A 27,106-nucleotide genomic window follows, 5' to 3' on the forward strand; every position below is an offset into this window, starting at 1 on the left:
CTCAACATGGGGCATCTGATTCCTCTGTCTGTAAGTGTCATAACTATTTAGGAAATATTTTGTGGTTTCTTAAAGAGAGACATAGAAAACAATTATACAATTATACAACTTGTGGACTTCAGGAATTGTGGGGTTTGTGAAGTTTTTCCTTTACTCTTCAGATTTCTTTTCTTTAATGTAAAGACTATTTTCTCGATGGCCAGCGTCCATCCTTATGTCCTAGGCTGATCTCCTTCATGTACCAAGCAACTTATATACCCCTGTATTTGGGACTGTTTTTAAAATTTAGAAACCTAAAGCAATGGTTATCAGACCTTTTTGGTTGATGTTCTCCATGAGTGACCCAAAGTTTGTTCCGAGCCCAAAGACCTCGGACCACAATATATACAGTATACATAAGCAGTGTGATATCAGTAATGCTGATATATTGTTATATAGGTATCTATCTTAACAAATGTGTGTTCAGCACCAACTTCTATGACAGATGAACCTCATATTCTGTTTAAAGGGATACTGTCATGGGAAAAAAAAAATCTTCAAAACACATCAGTTAATAGTGCTGCTCCAGCAGAATTCTGGACTGGAATCCATTTCTCAAAAGAGCAAACAGATTTTTTTATATTCAATTTTGAAATCTGACATGGGGCTAGACATATTGTCAGTTTCCCAGCTGCCCCCCGTCATGTGACTTGTGCTCTGATAAACTTCAATCACTCTTTACTGCTGTACTGCAAATTGGAGTGATATCACTTGTCTCCCTTTCCCCTCCCCAGCAGCCAAACAAAAGAACAATGGAAAGGTAACCAGATAGCAGCTCCCTAACACAAGATAACAGCTGCCTGGTAGATCTAAGAACAACACTCAATAGTAAAAACCCATGTCTCACTGAGACACATTCAGTTACATTGAGAAGGAAAGACAGCAGCCTGCCAGAAAGCATTTCTCTCCTAAAGTGCAGGCACAAGTCACATGACCGGGGGCAGCTGGGAAACTGACAATATGTCTAGCCCCATGTCAGATTTCAAAATTGAATATAAAAAAATCTGTTTGCTCTTTTGAGAAATGGATTTCAGTGCAGAACTCTGCTGGAGCAGCACTATTAACTGATGCGTTGTGAAAAAAACATGTTTTCCGATGACAGGATCCCTTTAATTATTTCCAGACGTCTAAGCATGTGCAGTGCCGCTGACACTCCAAAAATGGCATAACACGATCTCCTCTGGACAAAATTGAAGGCCTGGATCATTACTGTTATAGGGCTGCTGAACCTCTTTGCTGGTGCATTAAGTTCAGCATATAAATGCAAAATGTCAAGCTACATTTGGTTTTAGACGTTATCCCTTCTTTAAGAGGAAGAAGTTAAAGAAAAGTCTAATTGCAGATGTAGAACTTGAAATTCAAAGCTACATCTCTGCATCGAGACGCAGTGCTCAGTGTCTTCTTGGGAAGAATGTGCCCAGCATTATATATCTTCACCGAAAGAATCTGAATGCAGCTACATTATTAATGGCATTATTCACTACGGCTGCATTATTTACAAAGTGATATACAAGGAGCCGTGTCGGGTGTCTCAGCATGGACATAACGTATATCTAAACAATTCTTTGAAAGCAACACAAGCAACAAGAAGTTTCATCAATAAATTACAGGGGAGAATTTGTAGAACATTTATTATAGTCACAAAGAAGAGAACATAGAGCCACTCGGCCCTCACAATGCTCAGCTTTTCACATTAATCTGTTTATTGCTGTTGATTTAATACAAGGCAAACGTGGACTGAAGTGAGAAGGTGCGGAGGTAAAGGTACAACCCAGCTTAATGCTTTGCCTTTACCTTAAATAAGTAAACCTTACAAATAAGCAAATATAAAATGAATGAGGGGGCTATTCTAAGCACTTTTGCAATGTACATTCATTATTTCTTTTTTTAATTCAAAGACATTAAAGTATACATATATAGTCAGGAGAAAGAAAGAGGTTACTCTGCTTAGGAAAGATTTGAGGAAGGTTTCTAATTTTTTTCCTAAGCAGAAGAACATCAGAGCAGCCTCTCTTTCACAGGTATTCTAGCGTGGTATGGCGGAGCTCACCCAGACGTAGGGATGTAGCGAACTGTTCGCCGGCGAACTAGTTCGCGCGAACTTCGACTGTTCGCGTCCGCCGCAAGTTCGCGAACGTCGCGCGACGTTCGCCAATAGGCGTTCGCGTCAAAATCGTTCGACTATTCGACCATTCGATCGCTAAAATCGAACGATTTTCGTTCGAATCGAACGATCGAAGCCATTGGATTGAATGAAATCATTCGATCGAATGGCTTTGTTCGTTCGATTCGAACGAAAATCGTTCGATCGAACGATTAAAATCCTTCGATCGTTCGAATCGAACGATTTTCGGATGTTCGAAGTTCGCGAACTGTTCACGAACTGTTCGCATTTTTTGCCGGTGTTCGCGAACGGCGTTCGCGAACACATACTCGGCAGTTCGCTACATCCCTACCCAGACGCCGCAACTCCTGTGATCGCTGCTATCGCGAGATCTCGGACTCTTCCTGACCGGCTTCTGTAACTCACAAATGACCTCACTTGTATGCGCTGATCCAATACAGAAGAGACGTATATAATATCAATACTGGCGTCTTTATTGGGCACACATAATTAAATGACACAGTGGGGTGCAAACTAATGCGTTTCGTGCCAAAAACTCGGCACTTCCTCAGAGTTATGTGAACTACACACGTGAGCATATTTTATAGGGGTGTCACAGATGTATTTCATTACTAATTAAAAGTGTTAGTACAAGTATGTGAATTAAATATCTAATTAAAAGTGAAATCCTTCAGTGTATTAGCTAAAAAGCATATGATATATATTGAATATATAGCTGGTAAATTTTTTTTAATTTTGTTTTATACTAATACCAGATAGTGCACTAGAGCATGGCTTACACGTGACTCTAAAGGCTAGGGCCTTTGCTACATAGAAGATTAAAGGTGTAGTGTAGTGAAACTACAACTCCCACCGCTACTGTGCAATGAAACAGGAAAAAAATGGGCGCCAGGAGGTTCTTGCAGTAAAACAGAACACAAAGGGTTTATTGAACATCCACAGGGCTTACTCACATCACAGTGGTTCAGAGACAAGTGGTACAGGCACATCACATGCAGAGTGTATTTCAGGATGACACTCCCCTGGGACAGATTTGGCAGGAATCTCACTTCAACTCTGCGACATATCCCAGTAGTGGTCTGGATCACTCAGGGAAATCCTCTATCCTGATTCCCTCTCCACTGGGATCTCTTTGCTACAGGCAATATGGCCTGGGAGAGTTACCTCCAAACTGCCACTCCTATGTTGGAGCTCAGAACTGCTCTTTCTAGCTCAACCCTAACTGACTTAAGGTGGCCATACACGGACAGATAATGCTGCCGATATCGGTCGTTTAGACCAATTTGACAGCTAATCTGCCTGTGTATGGAGGCTTCCTACGGGTCTTTCTGATCGATATCTGGACATAAAATCTATCGGGAAGATTTGCTTTTTTTCCCGACCAACCCGTCGGAGCCCATTGTGCTCGTCGGAATCCGATCATTCGGCTGTCACCAAACGAGCGGATCTTAGTGTATAAAAAAAACTCAGCTCCTGTCCTTTTGGGTTCACTTTGGATTTGACTGTGAAGAAATTGGCAGCACTCAATGCAATAACATTCTAATAGTGCCACATATAGGTAAGGTTTCAGGCCTACACCTTGCACTTTGTCAAGCCTGAGAATAACACACAACTGTTAAATGTTAGGAAGGAAAGGTGTTCCAGCAGAGTGAATATTCTGCACACATCAATATTGCAATATGTTATGCTTGTAAATGTATGATGATGAATTTATATGCAAATAAAGTCCATTTAAATAGTATTAGATTATTTCAAAAGTGGCCTATTAGAATAAGAGAAACACTTGTTCATGGAACAGTGGATAAAAATTCTCTCAAAGCTGCTCAGACAAAACAGTTGGCAAGAAGCCTTTGGGAGGGGAATTTTAAAGCTAATTCCTTATCAACAACACTCTACCACGGCTGTTTATTTCACACTTAAAATGTGGAACATTCGAGCCGCAGGGAGATGGAGTGTTAATACTCAAGAGGTTAGAAGCAAATTGGATAAATAAACCAGGGGCGGTGTGGACTTAGTAGGGAATAAACTCCTATGTTATTTATTTAGTGAGTCATTTATTTGCTGTTCTTCCACTATGTTATTTAAGGGGCAGATTTATCAAGGGTCGAATTTCGAAGTGTAAAATACTTCGAAATTCGACCATCCAGTAGAATCCTCCGACATTCGAATTCGAAGTCGGAGGATTTTATTCATCGTTCGATCGCATTCCGATTGTATTCTGATCGTACCATCGTACTTCGAATTGTACGATTCGTACGATTTTCCTTAGAAACCCAAAAACTTAGAAATATGCTCTGGCAGGTCCCCATAGGCTAACATAGCACTTCCGCAGGTTTAAGTTGGCGAAGTATTGAAGTCGAAGTTTTTTTAAACAGTACTTCGATTATGGAATGGTCGAATATTCGAACGATTTTTACTTCAAAATGATGTCGAAGTAAATTCGAAGTCATAGTATCCTATTCGATGGCCGAAGTATCCAAAAAATTACTTTGAAATTCAAACTTTTTGTACTTCAAAAATTCACTCGAACCTTAGTAAATCTGCCCCTAAGTGTATAATACTGGTATGAGGCCTGTTATCGAGAATGCTCGAGATCTGGGGTTTTCTGGATAAGGGCTCTTTTGTAATTTGGATCTTCATACCTTTCAATCATTTAAACATGAAATAAACCCAATAGGCTGGTTTTGTTTCCAATAAGGATTACTTATATCTTAGTTGGGATCAAGTACAAGGTGCTGTTTTATTATTACAGAGGAAAAAGGAAATTGGTTGTAAAAATTTGGATTGTTTGGATAAAATGAAGTGTATGAAAGATGGCCTTTCCGTAATTTGGAGCTTTCTGGATAACAGGTTACTGTATAAGGGATCTTATACCTGCATTACATTTTATATTCTTATATACAAACTTTTAGTTGCAGCATATTGTTAGATGAGAGAGATTCTAGAACTCTTCCTTATAGACATCTACAACTATCAATGGAGCTAACACATAAGCAAATTTCACTTTTATGAATTTCTCATATTTAAATCTACCACAATTAAGATCATTTATATATTATCCAATATACAGTAACTTTTTATTCTGGACATTCACATGCCCAGGGCACAGGTAACTGATGGTAAGACTAGAGAAAGTCTAACTTGTGCAAGAATCAAGAGAGAAGGCTATGGAACATTGGAATGAGCCTCTAAATCCAAGGATCTACTGGAGGCTGCTGGATTATCAGACAACGCATGAGAGACAGAGACAAGGCTTGGCTGGATTCACAGAGGAACAAGGCAGCAACAATGAAAATTTGGATTTTATCTACATATAAACAGATCAGAAACTACTATCCTACTGCTCATGTGACTCATTGGTTATATCCATTCTTATATTGATAGCAGGGGGTACATTATCCCTCATACTATTTAATTATTTTACAGTACAAGAATAGGATCTGTTATCCAAAATGCTGAAGACCTGAGGTTTTCAGGATAACAGAACTTTCTGTAATTTGGATCTTTATACCTTAATGCCTACTAGACCTATGCTGGTTATATAAACCCAATAAGGATTAATTATATCTTAGTTTGGATCAAGTACAAGGTACTGTTTTATTATAACAGAGAAAAAGAAAATAGTTTTTGCAAATTTGGATTATTTGTATAAAATGGAGTCTATGGGAGATGGCCTTTGTGTAATACAGAAATTTCTGGATAACGGGTTTCCAGATAACAGCTCCCATAACTGTACAGCACTGTAAAAATAATAAGCATGGCATATGTTGCCTGTAAAAGAATGCCACACGTATCATAGTTACATAGTTAAATTGGGTTGAAAAAAGACAAAGTCCATCAAGTTCCTTCTTAATAGTCCCAATTCTAGTAATACAACTAATGATGCATGGTTCACACATGAATAAATTCAAAAGAGACTAGAACATGTTAAGATTAACAAAGGTCCAGGGCCAGATGGTATTCATCCCAGGGTAATTAGCGAGCTTAGCTCTGTGATTGCCAAACCTCTTTACTTAATTTTTCAGGATTCATTGAGGTCTGGCATAGTGCTGAGAGACTGGCGAATTGCTAATGTGGTGCCTCTATTCAAAAAAGGATCCCGTTCTCAGCCTCAAAATTATAGGCCAGTTAGTCTGACATCAGTGGTAGGAAAGCTTTCTGAAGGGTTAATAAAGGTACTGGACTTCATAGCAAATCATAATACTATGAGTTTGTGCCAGCATGGTTTTATGCGTAATAGATCTTGCCAGACTAACTTAATTTCTTTTTATGAGAATGTAAGTAGAGACCTTGATTCTGGGATGACATTTTCTAATTGGACCAGTGTTGTTAGTGGAGTACCGCAGGGCTCTGTTCTAGGTCCCTTGCTTTTCAACTTGTTTATTAATGACCTGGAGGTGGGCATTGAAAGTATTGTTTCTATTTTTGCAGATGATACTAAATTGTGCAGAACTATAGGTTCCATGCAGGATGCTGCCACTTTGCACAGTGATTTGTCTAAACTGGAAAACTGGGCAGCAAACTGGAAAATGAGGTTCAATGTTGATAAATGCAGGTTATGCACTTTGGTAAAAATAATATAAATGCAAGTTATACACTAAATGGCAGTGTGTTGGGAGTTTCTTTAAATGAGAAGGATCTTGGGGTTTTTGTAAATAACAAGTTGTCTAATTCTGGGCAGTGTCATTCTGTGGCTACTAAAGCAAATAAAGTTCTGTCTTGCATAAAAAAGGGCATTAACTCAAGGGATGAAAACATAATTCTGCCTCTTTATAGGTCCCTGGTGAGGCGTCATCTGGAGTATGGGGGCAGTTTTGGACTCCAGTCCTTAAGAGGGATATAAATGAGCTGGAGAGAGTGCAGAGACTAAGTGCATCTAAACTGGTTAGAGGGAGGGAAGAGTTAAATTATGAGGGTAGAATGTCAAGGTTGGGGTTGTTTTCTCTGGAAAAAAAGCGCTTGCGAGGGGACATGATTACACTTTACAAGTACATTAGAGGACATTATAGACAAATAGCAGGGGACCTTTTTACCCATAAAGTAGATCACCGTACCAGAGGCCTCCCCTTTAGACTAGAAGAAAAGAACTTTCATTTGAAGCAACGTAGGGGGTTCTTCACAGTCAGGACAGTGAGGTTGTGGAATGCACTGCCGGGTGATGTTGTGATGCTGATTCTGTTAATGACTATAAGAGGGACTTGGATGATTTTTTGGACAGACATAATATCAAAGGCTATTGTGATACTAAACTCTATAGTTAGTATAGATATGGGTATATAGAATTTAATTAAAAGTAGGGAGGGGTGTGTGTATGGATGCTGGGTTTTCATTTGGAGGGGTTGAACTTGATGGACTTTGTCTTTTTTCAACCCAATTTAACTATGTAACTATGTAAGTTCAACCCCTCCAAATGAAAACCCAGCATCCATACACACACCCCTCCCTACTTTCACATAAATTCTATATACCCATATCTATACTAACTATAGAGTTTAGTATCACATTAGCCTTTGATATTATGTCTGTCCAAAAAATCATCCAAGTCCCTCTTATAGTCATTAACTGAATCAGAATCACAACATCACCCGGCAGTGCATTCCACAACCTCACTGTCATAACCGTTACCTTTGCTGTAAAAATTAACAATTAACGAATAAACAAAATGGCCAGGAATATTTCTTAATTAAATTCAGAAGTAATCTAAGATGGAAGCATAACGACCCCCGGGTAAAATAAATTGCATTTATGATGAAAAACAAAATGTACATTTTTACTTTTTAATCAATATTGTGACACTTGCTAAATGATTTGTCTTGTTCGTCCGCGGCGTTCAATTAGCCTCCCCGAAGCGTCTTCTCTGCACGAGTGACAAATGTAAGAATAGAAATGTATTTATTATGGAATCTCAAAGAGACGGCCGCTAATAAAATCCCTATAAATAATAAAGGATGTAAGAGGAAATGGGAGGAATAAAATTGACACACACACAGAACAAATCTAGTTAAGATTCCGGAGGCATACGACACCATTACACGCATGATACTACATGTAGGAATAAATACACTGCATTTCAGGCAGTGTTAATGAAAAACACAAAATATAATTAAAGGGCATGTAAAGGCAAAAAAATAAAATCCCATTTTTACTTTCTTTAATGAAAAAGAAACCTATCTCCAATATACTTTAATTATAAAATGTGTACCGTTTTTATAAGAAACCTTACTGCTGTGGATAGGAATGGTCAGATAGTCCCTAACTGCTGAGCAGGGAAACAATCATACTTATAATCATGCAAAACTCAAGCAGCTTTGTTTATGACGATCCCTAAGCAGCCCAGACCACACTGAGCATGTGCACAGTCTTAGTCTTGCAAAGATGTTTAACAAAGTAACAAGATGGTGACCCCCTGTAGCCAACTTTGAAAGCATAAATTATTTGGTTGATTAGGCTTGTGGTGCAGTAAGTTCATGTTTATATTTTATATACAAAATACAGCATTTCTAGCCTTATTCTATTTTAGACTTTACACGCCCTATAAGAAGGAGAGGATTATGTTATCTTACTTACTTTAAAAACATGCCTGGCACCATTCTTTATTAATAAATACAAGCCCTTTCCTGCCCCGTCCCTCTGGTTTATGACAATTCTAGACTTTCCCCAACAACCGCTCTGCTCTGTAACCTCCAACCTATTGAAACTGGGCCCACCATGATAAATGCCAGATGTAGGTGTATGGGTGCTAAATGGGTATGTGTTGGAAATAACTACTAGTTGCTGGAAATTATCAGTGGGGTCACTCGAGTATGGGACCACTGGTAGATTCCTTGGTACCATGGAATACAAGGTCATCCATGGAAATGCATTACAACCAAGGTCAGCATCACAGGTCACCATGATTTCCCAAGTATTGGGAGGGCAGTTTTAAGGCGTGCGTTCTTTGGTTTTCACCTGGTGAAGAACTTTTTTGACATATATTACCAAGTCATACATGTAAATCCACTAGAAGAAAAAAATGCCAATGGGAATTCTTATTCTTCCCTTCTACAAAACCATGACAGGGTCAGAGTCAATATTTTGCACCATCCTAAAATCAATCCAGTCCCCCAGTGAACACCCCAGACACAGATTTTTGGGAAGAAAAGGTTGAGGCACATTAATACAATGAAACTTAATGCATAATACTATATATATATATATATATATATATATATATATATATATATATATATATATATATATATATATATATATATATATATATATATATCTATATACTGTATATATATATATATATATATATATATATATATATATATATATACACACACACACACATATATAAAACATATATGTCATCGTAAACATTTGTACTGATTTGTACAGGTATGGGATCCATAATCCTAAAACCCATTATCCAGAAAGCTTTGAATTACGGGAAGGCCGTCTCCCATAGACTCCATTTTATCCAAGTATTTTAAATTTTTACAAATGATTTCCTTTTTCTCTGTAATAATAAAACAGTAGCTTGTACTTGATCCCAACTAAGATATAATTAATCCTTATTGGAAGCAAAACCAGTCAATTGGGTTTATTTAATGTTTACATGATTTTCTAGTAGGGATGCACCGAGTCCAGGATTCCACCGAATCCTTCTGCGCGGCTGAACTGAATCCGAATTTGCATATGCAAATTAGGGTCAGGGAGGAAAATTGCGTGACTTTTTGTCACGAAACAAGGAAGTAAAAAATATTTTCCCCTTCCCACCCCTAATTTGCATATACAAATTAGGACTCGGTATTCGGCCAAATTCAAAATAGTGGATTTGGTACATCCCTATTTTCTAGTAGAGTTAAGGCATGAAGATCCAAATTACGAAAAAAATCCATTATCTGGAATACCCCAGATCTTGAGCATTCTGGATAACAGGTCCCATACCTGTATAACAAACACCTTACTCCTAAGTAGTCCTGTAACTTAAACATATAACTGTCCAATCAAAACTTGAACGTCAAACTGGCTTGGTACCAGACTTGACCATTTGGCCAATTGAATGTACTTTGTAGGCTGTATAACTACACATGAGGTGCCACACCTACAAGCAACCCATTAACCCAAAAACTCCCCTCCTATAGGTTTGCCATTAGCGGTGGTGGAGCTGTCTAGGGGTGGGGCAATGATGTTGTGGGTCAGAGCGTGGGTGGATCCATGGGCAGCTGTGGTGGATTTGGAGCTATTTAAAGCAATAGGAGATGAAATTAGTCAGGGAGGAATTAAGAAATTAAGGGGGATTCCTAATGTAATACGGGTCCTGATCTTAGCAGGTGGTTTACTGGCTGGGTCATTAAAATACCATCCTGGTGGCAACCCTAACCTTCTAACATTTTCATTATGTCCCCAGACTCAACCACCCCTGTGGTAGAACCTGACCAACAAAATCTAGCAACAAGGGAGGCTTAAAGGAGAATTCAACCGCCCACTTATAAAAACCACTACCCTACATAGTCCCCCATCCCTGCTCCCCCCCTCCCAGGTGATAGCACCTGTAAATGCCCCTAATCCTTTAATTACCTCTCTTGCAGAGTCAGCGCAGCGGAGGTCACACGTGCCATTTTCTGGCTCTTCAGTATTCTGTAGGTCCTCTTCCTTCCCTTCTGCAATTTCCATCCCTTTTCGGCGCATGCACAGTTGTCACAAACTGGAATACTGCTCCAACTGTGCATGCGCCGATACGGCTCACTTCCCAAAGAAGACCAAAGAGCTGAAGATGGCGCCTGTGAGCTGCACTGGGAGCAGGGAGGGTAGACTATGTAGGGGTGGGGGCAGTGGGTAGGGTTTTTTTATTTGTGGGGGGTTGAATTCTCCTTTAATGCCTAATGGAAAAGGTAGTAAAAATGTGCCCCCTCTAATGCCAATCAGCTACATGGACCAATCATCATCCAAAAAATGGTGAAAGAAGGGATGAAGTCATTCCCTAGCCTTATCATGCCCCTAATAAAATATTATTATTGTCTGTCAGTAACAGAGCGGTTACACTTATTAGATATTTGATATTGGATTCATTATAATTACACTGCACCTCGGGGTCCTCCAGCAGGAGACAAGGCACAACATGACTGTCACTATACATTAAGCTAAGCACACAATAAGCAACACACATGTCACAAACCATGTAATAAAGTTACAATTTACAGTGTCCCCAGCGTGGCAAGACTTGTTCTATACGTGATATTAGCAATTAATGCGTGTGCCGATGAAATATCAGTGACAATCTGACTAATTTCCCACTGAACTGCAGTGTAAGCGAATTAGATGGAAGTGCCCAATCTCCTGCAGCCTATCTGAGCCCCATTGTCCCATGCCCAACAATTGCTTTGTGCTCAAACGTTTTCTTCTCCTGAGTGACAAAGTCAGTTGGAGACTCTAAATTGCCTTTTCATTTTCTTTTCTAATTTAGTTTTGCAGTGAAGGTTTCTTTTCCAATATAAAGCAAAAAGAAAAACATTTAAGGTGAAAGGAGTATTGTCAAGCTGGACATATAGTTTGGTTCATTTTAACCGGTGATGCCCGATCATGGATGTTGCTTAAAGCAGGTGCTTCATTTTGAATTCCAGGCTTGGAGGCAAGTTTTGGTTGCATAAAAACCAGTTGTACTGCCAAACAGACTCTCCTATAAGTGCATAAAGGGGCTTCCAAAAACCAATTACAGCCCTTGTTTTGCACCATTTCATGCATGTGTTGCTCCCCAACTCTTTTTACATCTGAATGTGGCTCAAATGTAAAAAAGGGTTGGGGACCCCATATTTATTCACTAATGAAAGGAACTAAGGCCAAAGGTACCAGCCTTCTAGTAAGTGTCAGACTGGGGGGGTCTGGGCCCATCGGGGCTGCCACATCAGGGGTCTGGACACCATCTGGACCCCCTGCCCCAGCCGTGTTCTTCTCCTGCCTCCTTTTCCATCCCGCCAGCACATACATTTTTATATATTTTGCGGCCACAATTGGGCATGGGGGAGGGGGAGTAGCGCACAGTTTCAGCAGGAGTCAGGCAGCCATGGGGGGCGGCTTTGGGCTGGACCCACAAGGGCTGGGGACTACCAGGTTTTTTACCTGATGTCCCAATGGCCCAGTCCAACCCTGAGGGCAGTTGCAGCCCATTTGCTGACTCACAGCTGCCATAACACTTCTGTGTCCACTAGAGCAGCAGTTAGGGCCACCTATCATTCCTTCATATCAACCTGAGCTAACTGATACAATTTTTGGGGGCTGGAGGTGAACAGCATCCATTTAACAACCTCTGTTATAAAAAGAAAACAGTGCTACCTAATTAACATGCCTGTATGCCTTTGGAACCTTGGAGGGGAACCAAAGTATTCAAAGGGAAACCCACGAAAACACGGGGAGAACATGGAAACCCCTTGCAGATAGTGTCCTTGCTGGAATCCAATGCTGCACCACCATGATTAAAGCAGATCTAATAAATTATACATCTTTGCACTTATACATACCCAATAATAGGAAGATGCAAAAACATAGCATTGCCACTACTGTTTTCTATGGTGCACAGTCAAGCAACATGGAAAACACACAAACATACAGAAAAGCAATGGCTTCTGAGCACAATGGGTTCTTGCCTGCAGAAAGTCCACGTGCATCAAACCCTACTTGTCTTTGGTTAATAAAAGATCCGTGAGAAGCAGGTTCCACGTCCCACTTGCAGTTTTCTTCTCCTTGCACAACTAGGTGTATTTTGCCCTTTTGGACACTCAATAAAGCTAATTGCTGTTGCTATGGGCAACTGTCTTGCTACAATTTAGTGTGAAAAATGGTAGTAAATCTTCACCGTAGCCATATTTGTGTTTTGTCTACACAATTCCAATAAAAGGAAACCACAACAAATGTATTTGCGCTGAAGCCTACACTATAAAGCCGTACATAGAACAATTCAGATGAGCTGCAAGCAGCGTGGGTAACTTAAGTGTTGCTATTGATAGAAATGTGTTTTCTGCTGCATTGTAATGCAAGTGAATTACACCTGAAATTGCACTCATGGAATGATTATATAGGCGGTATGGGGCCACTTTGGATGAGAAGAATAATGGTATTCTTTAGCAGGGAATGGAACACGTAAATGGAACATTTAAAGGAACACGTAATAATGATTTGTTATACAGCAGAGTGAGGATTTCAATTAAGAAAACATAAGAATGATTGAAGATGAATGTACTATGTACAGCCAGGGTAAACTGTCCAATCTGCAATTGGTTGCATTTGGCAGCACTGTATTAATGAGAGGTGGGGAAGTATGTACGTATTCTTATTGCTGCTCCCTACCTGTATCGCAACTTGCATGTGATTCAGACATTCAAGTAAGGGAGCACCATAATGGAACCCTGCGCTATGGTGCCCTGCTCTTTGAATGACCACTGAGTGCACTTTTGTGACCCTTAGTGCCCAATAAATGGCCTATGAGTCCCCATTCAGGCACAAAATGCATTTGACTTATGTATGTCCTAATAAAGTCTTTTTAACTTTATAAATACTTGGGCTACTGCTTCACTAGTTGTGGGTCTCTTCCTTTTTTGAATTTTCCATCGGTAAATGACCCCTAAAGAATATAACAGTCACTCCACTATTCTCCTCCATGTTTCTACTAAGATTTCTCATGGAAATCATTTTATAACTGTGCTTTATAGACGCAAAGTTGCATGACTTCAGTATCTCACTGCAATCATAAGATCGATTTGACTAGTTTTGTCCAGTTTGAATAATAAAAATAAAAATGGTAGAATGGCTTCGGTACTGTATTCTTTTGTTGTCTGGAACCCTCTTGGGTGGAGCAGACCTGATGTTCCACAGTAAACTCCAGCTGTTGATGTTTTGTCGGTGCTGGAGGATAATACTGTTGTAGATGGTCCCATTGTAGCTCAGCAGTGACATTGGGGTATTATTACTTTTTTATTGACCACCCAATGGAATTTTTAGACTGGCATCCTATAACATTCTGTGGTCATTGGCATGGAGATGTTTCACTCAAATGATTTTTGTGTGTATTGGTATTGCCTTGCTACAGTCTCTAATGGGAAGAGCAGAACTAAGCTGTGACAAGTATATGTACCCTCCTGTGCAAACAAGAACCTCTGTCTATAAGAATCTTTTGGCCTGCTCACTTTACTCAGAAAAAGGGTGAAAAAAACTTAACTGACTATAAACTCTTCTTCACTATGCTGAAGACCACTGTCTGCTTGCTAAAGCAATGTTTTACCTCTTGTGATGGGGTTAAGTGCAGCCACGCAACCATAGAATTCCTTTCTTTGAAGTTCCTCATGGGACCGTAGCTGATGCTGCTGCAGCTTGATGTTTCCAGTAAACTAACTCCGATTGGTTGATCTCTTTTGTGATCTGTGTGTTCAACCAGTTTACAGACATCACAGGTAAGGAGATTGCCCAAGCTGGTTAAGCTTTCCTTCAGAATTCTAGGAGACCTTTAGAAGGATTTTCACAAAGATACTGTATATACTCGAGTATAAGCCGTCCCGAGTATAAGCCGAGGTACCTAATTTTACCTCCAAAAACTGGGAAAGTTTATTGACTCGAGTATAAGCCTAGGGTGAGAAATGCAGCAGCTTCTGGTAAGTTTCAATCAAAAAATTGAGGGTTTCTGCTCCCATTGGAGGTGCCGGCGTCTTGTTTTTGGATGCCGGCGACTATTCTTGGACATCGGCGACTATTCTTAGGCGCCGGCGACTATTCTTAGACACCGGCGACTATTCTTGGACGCCGGCGACCGTTTTTGCGCTTGACCCGAGTATAAGCCGAGGTAGAGTTTTTCAGCATATTTTTGGGGCTGAAAAACTCGTCTTATACTATATACGGTTACTCATATTATTAGATCATGCTACGAATGAAATCTTAGGGGGTTATTTATCAAAGGTTGAATTTTAGAGTTGTATATACCTCGAATGAACTCACAACTCTAATGGTTTTTAATTTAAGAAAAAACTGGAATGGAAAAAACATGAATCAGCGAGTTTGGATTAACAACCCGAAAACCCAGAGTTTTCGGGCAAAAAAAAAAAACTGGAATCGCTTGAATTGATCAGGCAAAACCCTCGGAAAAAAAAAATATGAAGGCTATTAACATTTTCAAATGGTTCAACGGACCTCTGCCGTTGACTTCTATATGACCTCAACAGGTTTTAGATAGTGTATTTTTAGATTCAAGCTATTTTCAGGGTCAGGGTTTATCACATTTTTTTAACCCAATAGATTTTTTACTCTAACATAGCCTCAAAAACATGAATTGTTTGTAGAAAACACAACTTGAACCTTCGTAAATCTGTCCCTTAATATTGTGGAATATAACACTGAAAGCCGTAAGTTGCTGTTGCTATGCCATGTTTCTAGACCCTACCGTGACGCGGAATTTTTCAAACACATGTCTAATGAGCCATAATAAAGACAGAGGAGATCCTCTAATGTCCACCCTAAAACAAATGTGGCATTCTCCAAATTAGTTTGATCACACATAAATCTTTAATAGTTCAGACTTTTGAAGGCAATCCGGCTTTAAAAAAAGACACTTTAATGCATTTCCGGCAGACAGGATATGATGTCACTGACATAAGATTGAGGAGCAGTGATGGGCAAATCGCGAAACGGTGATTCGCCCATCACGACGAAGTGGCGTAATGTTGACGCCCACGTCAATTTTGACACCTGGGTTAAAGTCAATGGGCGTCTGAATAATGTTGACGCGTGACAGTTTTGACACAATCAACTATTCCGACGCGCGTCCAGATTTTTTTGATACCAGCGGATTTTCACTGCAGTTTCGTGAATTTATTCGCCAGTGGCGAAACATGGTAATTTGCCGCAAATTCGTGCCTGCCGAATTTATTCGCCCATCACTATTGAGGAGGATATAGCTTTGTTTTATTAGTTCGCCTGGTCTGAGGCGGCAAAGTAAACTCTGGCCAGAGCGAAAAGTCACCTGTTAGTGAATTGGCGATGTCCCCGCAGATGGGATTTCTGGCAATTTTCACTAGCATCGGCCACTTTGCCCTTTAGTGAATCTGCCCCTCTGTTTGTTATATCAGCTTCTGCCCAATGGGTAAGCAAGAGAAACATCTTACCTTCCTCAGTATGGACTTTATTGTTGTCCTGTTCATTAGATAAAAAAAATGAGCTAAATACAGTTACTGAGTTATCACATGAAGATAAGTCCCTCTTCTTGTATTATCATTTCTCTGTTAATTCAAGTCAGACAAGCATTTGAAATATCCATATGAATACAGTCCATGCTTGACTTATTCTGCTGCACATCATGGGTGCTCGAGTGAAACAAAAGGCTTGCAGGCTGCGGGAGACATTGCACTACATTAAAAACATAAATAAGCTGCTGCACAAAGTGGTGAAATATCCAGCGGTAGTGAAATCTATTTTCTAATCAGCCATGTATAAAGGCACAATGCGTATGGGACACAATACACTTACATTTGTTGTGAGTACAGGGGGGTCCCTAGGATGCCATCATTTTCTCATGTTATTTTCTGTACAAGATAAGAGCAAACGATGTAGGCTGATGTGAGAACCTTGGAGTAGCCGCCACCTCCAGAGGTTCCCCATAATCCCAGGGTTCCTTTGCACTGATAGACACACTGCACTCCATTTAGAACAGGCTGCTACTGCTACTGATTAAGGGGCTCATTTACTTTTCTCTTGGGGTGTAAGTGCTCAGGCTGTGGGAGAACCCCTATGTGTCCCCTCCCCTGCCCCCTCACCAATACACCGTTTCTATTGGGAAAGAAATCCCTTTCAGCCCTTCATCTAAATGCCACCCACCTATGGTGCTCTTTGAAGCCAGCATTGTGATATGCAGGTAATGCTTCATTCAGGCACAGATCTTTATGCTCCATTTTAGGAATGCAAAAAGCATTGCCTTGGGTGCAAGGAGCTGATCAACGTGCAAAGAACAGGACACTTTGCCCCTGAATGACAAAATTTGGCTTTTATACAAATATTTAGAAAAATATTCATAATATTTTAATATGTTTAACATTTTAACTTTTTTTGTAATGAAATATCATGAATTGGCTGTTTTGGTGTGTATTGGAAAAAAAGGCTTATGGAACTACTTTAGTTCGGAGGATTTTTCTTGAAAATGTTTCACCACTCATCTGAGTGGCTTCTTCAACTGAAGTGGTAGGGAATTCCCGGCATTTAAGTCCAGTTGCCTTTGACTTAATTCTACTAGATATTGTATAGCATGACCTGGATAAATGAGAATCTTCATCGACATTTAGATTGGAGGAATTGGAGCAGCTCAGAGTAGCAGTCCAATAGTAGTTGGGTCACATTCAGAGGTCTGGCCAATCAGGTACAGAATCCAAGATATAGGAAATCCACTGGGTAAAGGCTAGAGAACAGACAGGCCTTCAGAAGCAGAAACCCAGGATGATAAACTCATAATCAGGGTCTAATGCTCAGGAACTCAGTATAAGAAGTGCATCTAGATCACAGCACAAGAGTCTCATGATCAAACAGAGAGGACTTTCTTCTATAGACATTTGGTATAGAAATTGCCTGTAGTTGGTCTCAATGAGGCTGCCAATGGAAGTGGTGGGCGTCGAGGAGGAGCTGAAGAGAGGCTCTCCAGAAGCATCTTCAAAGCTCATCTCAAGGAGCCCACTGTGGCTCACACAGACTTAGTGCTGCTTCGCTACCAAACAGTCGTGGGTTTCAGGCAGGCCAGGGCTATTCCTTACTTTTACCTGTGCCTTACATTTTTAATATCTCACAGTTTCATATCTGTGTAAAGAGGTTTAACTGTGGACTTCTGAAGTTGACCTCTGCAAAGAGTATGGCAGTGCCCAGAGGAATATTATAACTTTTGTAATGACCCAACTAGTTTATTTATATTGATATTTTATGGTGTAATTTATACTAATATTATTTGCCACTAACTCTAAGGAATAATGTATCCCCTATTGTAATATATAAGGATGTTAGAAGTTGCCATGGAGTTCCATGGTCACTTTTAAACAGACAGGCATACAGTCGATATACTGCTGTAAAGGTTAGCATTCACTGTAAAATGTCTACTAACCAATGGAAACATTTTTATTGTGTCCATGAGGAGTTTGTGTAAAAAATCCGATTACAATCATACCTGATAAATTTTATTGATTTCCCTTTCATAGAAAGGAAGTCCTATTTCCTTTGCTTTTATTCGCCAGCTGCTTGATCTTTTTTTGTTCTTATTACAGGTATGGGACTTGTCATGCAGAATGCTCGGGACCTGAGGATTTCTGGATAAAGGGTCTTATGTTATTTGAATCTCTATAACGTAAGTCCACTAAAAAAAAGTTTCCCCACCAATAAGGATTAATTATATCTTAGTTGGGATCAAGTTACTGTTTTATTATTGCAGAGAAAAAGGTAATTATTTTAAAACATTTTAATTATTTGATTAAAATGGAGTCTATGGGAGACAACCTTCCCGTAGTTCGGAGGTTCCTGGAAAAAAGGGTTTTTGGATAACGGATCCTAGTCCTGTATTTTACCTTTCCTCACGTATAAAAAAATGTATCTTTTAGAAGAAAAAGTAATTGTAAGCCTTGTTTCTTTTCTCTATACACCCAATGATTACTGCTGGCAATTTATTCTTTTCAAAGTCTAAACTTGATTACAAATGTTGTTTTTACTAGAATAATTCCTTTTATGCTTCAGACTAAGCATCACAACTTTAAGTAAAGGGACACGGGAAGAGGGGTGCCCTTAAATAACTCTCTTGCTTTCTCCTGTACCCCCATTTCATAGCAGTAGTTAAGAGGGGACCACTTACACAGGGTCGGACTGGAGCAATGGGGGCCCACCGGGACTGCCACATGAAGGGCCCTCCAGGCAGTCACCGGGGGCCCTTCCCAACTAACCTCAGCACGTGCCTGTGTGAATGACAGTGTAGTGCGCGCCTGCCGGTGTATTGTGCGCCTGTGCGAATGCCGATGTGCGCGGCTGCGCAAAACTCGGTGCTGTCATAATGCCGCATGCCTGTGCTGAGGAACAGCTGCACAAGTTTTTTAAGGGGGCGCCTGAATGGGGGACAGGTCTGGGCTAGCGGGGGGCCAAGAGGGCAGGGGCCCACCGGGTTTTTTCCCGGTGTTCCGCCGGCCCAGTCCGACACTGCACTTGCACTATGTTCTTTCCATTATTGAAGAGCCTACTTTCAAATGTAGCAACTGATATATTTATATACTGTATATATATATATATATATATATATATATATATATATATATATATATATATATATATATATATATATATATGCCTGAAGTCCCTCAGGGACAAATAAAGTAATTTCCCCCTGATTTAGCAAAGGAAGAGAGAATGGCTAATAAAGAGAGCCAGTGTAAAATGCCATTTCCATTGGCTGCCAGCTGTGCTCTGTAGTCTCATGCACCCGGCAGACGAGAAAAAAAATGAAATGATGCTATTTTGTCTGTGAAGGTTCTCATTCATCCAGTTCATGGTATATCTATAGTAATAAGTCAAATCAACTGGACTTGCTGTGTTTTTCTTTTTCCTTGTTTGGTTAGTCATCCATAGGGCTTTCTGAGTTATGCTATTTTGTCTTCCCGCTCTCTCCGGAGCGTGCGTCAACCTTTGTTCAGCAGGTGGCGCCAAAGTCTTTAAAGGGAAAGCAGATCAGAAACTCAATATAATGAATGCATATTTTAACAGAAACCAATAATTTGACATCATAGTGGGTATATTCCACAATAATAGGGGAGCTGTGCTGAATGTAATTGCAGTTATTTCCAATCAGTCATGCAAATTAGGTATAGACGTGGGTTGCGGGCTACCTCCATGCATTGCTCAGTAAATTGAGTGCGGCTAGGAGCAAATCAGTCCGATTTACTTAAACTGAGCCTTCAGTACGGCGGCATTAATAGCCGTCTCATGGAATCATTAGCTTCCTGACATTGGTGATTACTGTACATGTTAAAGTGACTTTCGTCAGTGATTTGAATTGTTTAAAAATCTTTCCATTTTATTGGATTATGCCATTACAACATGAAGAATCATTTGAATTCTACAGGAATGAGATCCGTTATACAGAAAGCCCTTAATTACAGGGAGACCGTCTCCCATAAACTCCATTTTAATCAAATAGCTAAAATATTTCAAATGAATTTCCTTTTTCTCCGTAATAATAAAACTGGACCCCAACTAAGATCCAATTCATCCTTACTGGAGCAAAACAACCATATTGGGTTTATTTAATATTAAAATTATTTTTAAGTAGACTTCAGGTATGGAGATCCAAATTATGCAAGGATCCCTTATCCGGAAAACCCCAGGTCCCGAGCCTTCTGGATAACAGGTACCATATCTGCATATGGGTATATTGCTGCTTTTTGCGGTGAATGTTGTATGCTTATTAATAGGGCCATATTTATAAATCTGTGTTCAACATCATGAATCTTAATGAAGGAAATAATCAATGACAAAGGACTAAGTTCCAAATTTAAGTAAGACTAACACCCAGTGCCGGGCCAAGTCGGTCGGGCGCCCAAGGCAACCCGACCGACTACATCGCCCCCTTCAGAAGTGTGCGCATGCACATGCGCAGAAGAGTGCGTGTCTAGGAAGATTGCGCGTCTGTGCGCGTTTAGGAAGAGTGCGCGTCTGTGCGTGCCTAGGAAGATGGCGATTGCTGCTACAGGCGGGGAAAGAAGAGGCCGAACTAGGGGCAAGGCGCAGAAAAGGTACGGTGCCTGGCGCCCCTCCATATTTGCGCCCTAGGCACGTGCCTCTTCTGCCTACCCCTAGTTCCAGCCCTGCTAACTAGTGATGGGCGAATTTATTCACCAGGCGCGAATTTGCGGTGAATTTGCGCGATTCGCCGCCAGCGAATAAATTCGCGAAACGGCTGCGAAAATTCGCTGCAAAAAATTCGCCGGCGTCAAAAATCTTTTTTCCGAAAAACGGACGCCGGCGTCAAAAACGGGCGCCGGCGTCAAAAACGCCGGCGCCGTTTCAGCTGTTTCTCCTCTAATGGAAAATAGCTGGTGAAGAAAGTGTTGATGTAACATTAGACTTAGCCTACCCAAACAAAAAAATCAATCTCGCCTATGTTTATGGTGTTAGCAGTAGTGATGGGCGAATTTGCGCCGTTTCGCTTCGCTGAAAAATTCGCGAATTTCACGCGAAATTCGTGAAACGGCGCAAATTCGCCCATCACTGCTGCTAACACCATAAACATAGGCGAGATTGATTTTTTTGTTTGGGTAGGCTAAGTCTAATGTTACATCAACACTTTCTTCACCAGCTATTTTCCATTAGAGGAGAAACAGCTGATTCAGTCCCATATTATAAAAATTGTAATTCACCTGTCTGAGCACACAGGGTGGATTTTTGTCTAAAACTGCTATACAATCTGAAATCTATCCCATAATATTCATAGCATTCTCTTATCATCAAAATTATAGAAAAAGTTCAGTTCATCCACATTATTGGAAATCAAGACAAATGATTGGTTTGTTTAACATTAACCCAAGTTAACTGGTCAACTTCCACATAAAACATATGCTAAGGATATGCTAAATAAGTCATTTGTGAGACATCGTAAGCGCAGAAAGTATAATGCAGATATATTTTGGTTAACTAGCAAAAAGCAGTAGCTGCCTTTTTACTGAAGTTTCAAAGTAATTTTACAAGTAACTCATATCAACCAATAAGATGTTTGTTTTTAAACATATGACCAGTAAATGCTACCTGCTGATTGGTTGCTATGGGTTACCGCCCTTGGTCAAACATAGTGCATTTTATTAATAACAATAGCGCCTAACAAGAAATCAGGAGAAGGCTTAGTAGAGAACTATCTATAGTATGGGTTAAGGTTTTCATGGTCAACCAAAATGCGTCATATATGGAAAGCTACATTAAATTACAGATCTGTAAAGAGCAGGCAAAGATGCCAAGAGTGTTGCTCATGTGCTCTGAAAGGAAAGAGGATAATCCTTTTGATGACAAGAACATAAACACAAAAGGGGCATGGTCAGAACATGGAGCAGGACATGATTGTGACTGTGAATTCTGTTGACTTCTGTGTCAGACTAGGGGTTCAGGGCTCATTGGAGCTGCCACTTTAAGCGCCCACCGCCATCATCCCCTCTGTGAACTCCCACCCCCCAATGCCCCGTTGTGTACCTCCTCTCTCCTCTTGGGACTCCTGGTCAGCAGGGGGGTGTGGGGTCTGCAGATCCTCACCAGCAGGGAGGGCAGCAGTTCTGGGGGCTGGGACAAACCAGTTTTTTTCCCAGTGACTTGCCAGCCCAGTCCAACCATGACTTTAATATTTTTTGCTACCAGTTGCCACCTGGTTGGCAGAAGCGTAACTAGAGGGGGGCTGGCCCTGGTGCAGGACGCGCAGCCGGGCCCCGCCCCCCTCCATACACCCGGAACTGGCCGGGAATATGTACCGCACAGCGGTGCGTGGACTGCCGGAGGGGCCATGAGGGGGTGCGGGCCCTGGCCCGCTCACACCCCCTGCTCCCCCGGTAGTTCCGCCACTGCTGGTTGATATTTCACCCTCCTAGCTGATAAAACATTGTCTAAGGCTGGGGGCAGCATTTAAAATGTACTAACAATGGAATTGCTGGTATATTACCCATTTTTACTTCCCACTCAGGGATCCACATGAGCAGCCCTAGATCGGGCAAATCCATCACTAGGGAACAATGCCAGGACCACAGAGGAAACCACTGTAAAAATGCAGAAGCAGGGGAAGCCTCAATCATTTTTACCCCAATTATTTAACTGAACTCACTAGTGATGGGTGAATAATTTGGCAGGTGCGAATTTGCGGCAAATTTAATTATATTATATAATAAATTCACGAAACTCCCGCGAAAATTCAACCGCGTCAAAACATTTTTGGACACGCCTCGGAAAAGTCACTCACGTCTAAACCTTTGTGCATCAACTCTATTTAGGCGCTCATTGACTATAACCCCATCGTCAAAATTGATGCGGATGTCAATTTTCGAGTTTTGCAAATTTTTTGCTGTTTCGCGAAAACGGTGAGAAATTTGCCCATCACTAGAACTCACCCATTGCGCACGTTCTGTACTAGAAAGGAAGTCTAAAGTCTACTTAACAGGGGACATAAAGCTTTTTCTAGCATATGCAGATTTATTATTTATGATTATGTCCAAAAATTGGTTGCTAATTAGTATTGCAGGTTTGCAAACTATAGATAAACATTATGGCTCTGAAGTTAATTCCCTTTTAAACATTCATTCTATGGTTCTGGCATTCTCTAGCACGTGTCTATACTTTTAATTAATGAGCAGCACTTAAGGCAGGGACAGAAGTGCACCGCATACATAATTCCCTGCTCGCTTTGACTTGATCATTTGAAAGGTTAAATGTCAATCTGCCGCGGGTTGAGCCGCAGGAATTCCATCATATTTATTCCGTACATTGACTTCAGTCTGCAGAACTTTGAATCAAATGCTTTCGACTAATACAAGTGTTTTGTCGTGGAGAATCGCTAGGATTGTGAGAACTCACAAGGCTGGGGAGTGGGAGGTGTAACAATAGAAGGAAAAAGAATAAAGGGAAAGGAAGGCAAACCTATGTGATGTTTGGTCAATGCAGTTTACAATCTAAGGTTGATATCACAGTCACACAGTAGGGTCAGTTGTATTAGGTGCCAGAAGGATCACACTATTTCAAGATTCGGACAAATTCCAAATCTTTTGTCAATGATTCGGCCAAATCTGAATCCTGCTGAAAAAGGCTGAATGTTGGCCAAATCCCGAACCAAATCCTGGAGCCAATTAACCTGCCTGTGTATGTTTGGAGTGTGGGAGGAAACCCGCAGTCATCGGGAGAACATACAAACACCTTCTATTATTAAAGAAAGGAGAGTTTATGTATCTCTCCAAAGAGTCTCTGGGTGGTGGCCTGTTTGGATAACGGGTTTCCAGATAATGGATCCCATACCTGAATTGACCTTGTTAACCTGCCTTTAATAAAGCATGTTCCTGTTTTCAAGCAACTATACTGACTGTGCTTCCTCTTGGGTCAGCACCAAAACCCTTAAAGGGATTCTGTTATGATGTTGTTTCTAAATTACAGTGTTTACAGTTATAATATTGGTGTGTAGGGGCATCTCAGGTCATTTTGCCTGATCATGTGCTTTCAGAAAGAGCCAGCACTTTAGGATGGAACTGCTTTCTGGCAGCCTGTTGTTTCTCCTACTCAATGTAACTGAATGTGTCTCGCTGGGACCTGGATTTTACTATTGAGTGCTGTTCTGAAATCTACAAGGCAGCTGTTAGCTTGTGTTAGGGAGCTGCTATGTGTTTACCTTCCCATTGTTCTGTTGGGGGGGGTGATATCACTCCAACTTGCAGTACAGCAGTAAAGAGTGACTGAAGTTTATCAGAGCATAAGTCACATGACTGGGGGCAGCTGGGAAACTGACAATATATCTAGCCCCATGTCAGATTTTAAAATTAAAAATCTGTTTGTTCTTTTGAGAAATGGATTTCAGTGCAGAATTCTACTGGAGCAGCACTATTAACTGATGTGTTTTGGAAAAAAAACATTTTTTTCCATGACAGTATCATGGAACCAGCCGCACTTGGTGGTGTGACGTGTGAGTTTGCTCCTGGTTCGGTTCCTGACACATTTATTCACAAATTCATGGGTAGGACTGCTTCTAGCCGAGTGTCACAAATGTAAATTTGAAATCAACAAAATATTATATAGTATATGCAGTTATATTTCTGCAAATGAAGGATCTTTAAAGGCAACGTAGCGACATGGCGTCACACTGCTGGCTCTAAATATACTTTCAATTCATTTATTTTCACTTACCTTGGGCTGATTCAAGATTCCAAAGGAGACTTTCTGTATGTGACTAGTCAGCTATTTCCCTTTCAGTCCTATTCAATTCAGGCCAAGATGGCTTCTTTATTGCATTATCTGCAAAGAGAGAAAAACAAACACACGCACAAAGAGACACGTGTATCTCAGCTACTAGGGGAAACATTGTGGGGGTGTATGTATACATTTGTATGAAAATATATAAAGCTGGGGTCAACAATGTGATAAATGAAAATGTAAACACACTTGTAAAGGCCCCTATTTGTACACTTTATTTTCTCCCTTGTACCTGTCTAATGGAAATATTAAGGGGTTGATATATAATTATTTTATTCTTGGTCCCCTCCCCCTCCAGACATTAGAAGGCCATGCATGGCCCAATCTGTACAGTATCTGTAGAACTGACCCATTGGCCAAATAATACCATACGTCGGACTGTACATATGCAAGGATCTCAACTTCTGTTGGATCTGTTATTATGTTAGTTGTTAGAATTTTTAATTCCAAGATATTAAAGGATACATGTACTGTTAACATGAATGAATTTTGTTACAACATTGTCACCTGCTGGTCATTTTCCCACCAGTCTGACCACCAAGTAGTCAAGGAAGTTGTCAGGAGAAAGAAAGAGGCTGCTCTGATGTTCTTCTGCTTAGGAAAGATTTGAGAAAGGTTTCTAATACCAATTATCTTTTCTCCATAAGATATTACCACAGAGGTGGTAATGACAGATTGTTTGGTGGTTCAGTTGCAAGTTCTGGGGAAAAATGGGAATATGTCTTAATGAACTGCTCACCAGGGAACTTAAATTTTGGGGTCAACATAGAATATTTGCCTTCTGCAAGGTTGAACCAGCACCTGGCCATACCTACTGTATTTGGCTCCAATGCTTCTTTATAGTCGAGTGGGTTTCCACCATACAGGACTACAGTTGTCAATCCCTGTGTTGTGATTGGCTGCAACGTTAGATTGATGCATGTGTAGCCAGTTAGAGAAGGTTCCTGCTCCTGGTGGAACTTTGCACCATATGTATTATTATGCCAAGCACCATTTCCTCTTTGGGGCAAACCATTTGCCGGAACACAGATCTGTGGTGGCCTCATGCTCATATAGAAGTCGGAAACATTAATGGAGTAATTCAGAGCCTCCAGCAGGGGGGCACAAAAGTCACTCTTGTCCCGGGTCCCAGCGATTTCAGGGTTCTTAGGGCCAGCGCATGCTGCCCCCCGGGGGAGGCCTGGACACCAACGTTTTTTAACCTACAATTTCTGATGGCCTGGGGTCCTGGGGTGATTTATGGTTGAGGGTAGAAAATCTCTACTCGCCATACTCTCCACGACTAAGGTGGTCTATTCCTTGGACTCACTTTTGCTTTTAATTCTAGTGATGCCAGGATTCAGTTTACTTTTTACATGTAAAATGTTTTTTTTTACCATTTATCCCATATCAGTATGAAATGCGCTTAAAAAAAGTGTCAGCAGCTTTATGGCCACAATAAATATTTATGACATGTGCGTTTGCAAGTGTGACGGAAGCGTTAAGCTGATTCTCACGACTCTCCTGGGAAGATACCCAACGTAACAAGGAAAGGCAGACATGAGCCCTTCAAGAATGACAGACTCCAGCAGCTGTGGTAACAAGCACAAAATGTGGTGTGAAATATTATTCCGTACATTCTCAGTGCTCTGACTTGTCAGGGCTCCACGATATAGAGTGAAAGCCTTATCTTTTAGCCAAAGTCGCTTGCTTATTCAACAGCAAACTGACCTAAGGCACTGTCTTTAATTAGTCAAAGGCTTTCATTTGATAAAAAGATGTATATTATCCAAGTATTTATAATATTTAAAATAAGTTAATGCATTTTAATTTCTAAATCTGGTTTTATAAAACTCCTCTATAACAGTACAGAGTATCACCTGCCCATTCTGCCCTTGAATTCAAGATGGAATCATTGTTGGTATGTCATTCAGATGTACAGTAATTGAATTGAAGACCAAATGAAAACCACTGAAGAAACCACTCTGATGAGTGCTGAAACAT

This window comes from Xenopus laevis, chromosome 1L (genome assembly GCF_017654675.1).
Source record: "Xenopus laevis strain J_2021 chromosome 1L, Xenopus_laevis_v10.1, whole genome shotgun sequence".
Classification (NCBI taxonomy): domain Eukaryota; kingdom Metazoa; phylum Chordata; class Amphibia; order Anura; family Pipidae; genus Xenopus; species Xenopus laevis.